At 31.5% G+C, this 1987-nt stretch overlaps 1 non-coding gene across 1 annotated transcript; it reads right to left on the reverse strand.

The window, feature by feature from the left end:
• Positions 1 to 460: 460 nt before the first annotated feature.
• Trnaa-ugc (transfer RNA alanine (anticodon UGC)) lies at positions 461 to 533 on the reverse strand. Its single transcript has one exon. It is a non-coding gene; the product is annotated as a tRNA-Ala (tRNA).
• Positions 534 to 1987: the final 1454 nt, after the last annotated feature.

Raw genomic sequence — 1987 nt, forward strand, 5'->3', positions numbered from 1 at the left:
GTTTTTGCTTTATTTAAAAAATCATTGTTAAGTATATCCATTTAAATGAATTTGTAAAAATTCATGGAGCTATAAAAAGGCATCTCTAGCAATATGGAGACAAAAGGTTAATAGTGAACACAAGTAAAAGAAACCATTATCTAAGAGGTCTGAAGTATGTCTTTCTGAGTAAACAGTTTGAATGCATACATATGGATATGTCATATTTGATGTAGTTCGAGTTAGATATATATTCCAATTCTTAAATTCATGGAGCAGTACATGTTTGCAAGGTTAAGAAAGCAACTATGATTATCCTAATTTAAAAGTTTAAGGTTATTTATAGGATAATGCAAGGAAATGAAATTCATTATCCTGCAAAGTATGCAACAAACCATTAAATATAGTGATAAAATCACGATCACAATTTTATTATTTATTTATTTATTTTTAAAGATCTTTATTTTATTTATTTATTTTTATGTGGTGCTAAGGATCGAACTCAGTGCCTCTTGCATGCAAGGCAAGCGCTCTACCACTGAGCTACAACCCCAGCCCGATTTATTCTTAACAACTGATTAAGCCGTATTTCAAAAATTTCTAACACCACACATGACTAACTCGTAAGCGATCAAGGCATTAGATGAAAATTAAAAGCAAGCATATCATAAAGTGTTGATGATCTACACCTGCATTACACATCTGTTCATGTTCAATTTGTAGGAAAAATAAACTAATCATTCGTCCATCATTTTGTAATGTTACCTAAAATATTTCTTAATCCTTGTTTTCTTTTTTAAAAGCCAGTTCATAAGTAGGAAAATTTAAAAAGAATAATCTAAAATTGGAAAAATATTGAAAAATTTCTTTGAAAAAGATTGCATATAAATAATAATAAGCAATGTTAATAATGTGGTCCTATTTTTCACTACATAACATTTTTAGGAGTTAATATTTAAAATGTATTATCTATAACAGATTTCTTATTTTAATAAGTCTCAGATACATTTAATTGACAGAGATAATAAGAGCTCAAAATATCATTTGTAATTCTCAGGGAAGATATGCCTTCTTAAGAGAGACATTCATACATTTATATAAACATAAAATAATTTAGAAAGTAACATATAGCTTCCAATTCTATAGAGGAAGAAACAAAACAACAACAACAACACAAGTGTTTTGTTTGTTTGTTTTCCTTCTTGCAAAGACATGAGTGGGAAAGGTGCCAGTTAGAAAGTGGGGGTTGAACAAATCTCTCCCACCAACAAGTTTGTGTGAATGAACATAGAAATGGCTCCTTAAAATAAAACAACCACATAAAGCTTCCAAAGATGTCTCATTAAGTATTTGAATTTTGGTAGGAACAAATATAACAGGTTTTCTTTCATTTCTGTTATTTCTAATCAAAACTGCTTTCAAAGAAGGGTGAATCTCCCATCAATCATCTTAATAAGATATGATGTTCAGATTTGGAAAATCCAGTTGAGAAGTGGTAATCTGCTTGGCATGCCAGAAGGGAGAAATTTGGGCTGAATACAATCTTGGATTGAGTTTCTAGCAGAGGCTATTTGTAAAGAAAAGCAAAGGTCAATGACACTGTGATCTCAAAAGTTCCAAAAGACATTTACTATTTACCAAGCTCATGAACATTTGTGTGAATTTTAGTATTTAATATTTTAAAAGGAGACTTCCTTCATATCAGACATTTTGTGATGTGAATGAAGCACTATTCCAAGAATAAACCTATGCCACTTCTATCCTTCTCCTGGGACTGGTGAAATTGTTAAGAGTTGGTGGTCTATCTAGCCATATCTTGAAAGGTTCAAAGTAAAATTATATACATAACAACAAGAAAACAACTTCCCTCCTACTCCCATAACCCCAACAAATTTGCCGAAGTCCAGCTGCAGCAAAATAACCGAGGGGTGACGAACAGGGACGAGCAGATTTGCTCCCGTCCTATAACGAAAAGTATTCAGTAATACCCTTTTGCTGCAACATTTTT

The sequence above is a fragment of the Callospermophilus lateralis genome, unplaced genomic scaffold (genome assembly GCF_048772815.1).
Source record: "Callospermophilus lateralis isolate mCalLat2 unplaced genomic scaffold, mCalLat2.hap1 Scaffold_862, whole genome shotgun sequence".
In the NCBI taxonomy this organism is placed as follows: domain Eukaryota; kingdom Metazoa; phylum Chordata; class Mammalia; order Rodentia; family Sciuridae; genus Callospermophilus; species Callospermophilus lateralis.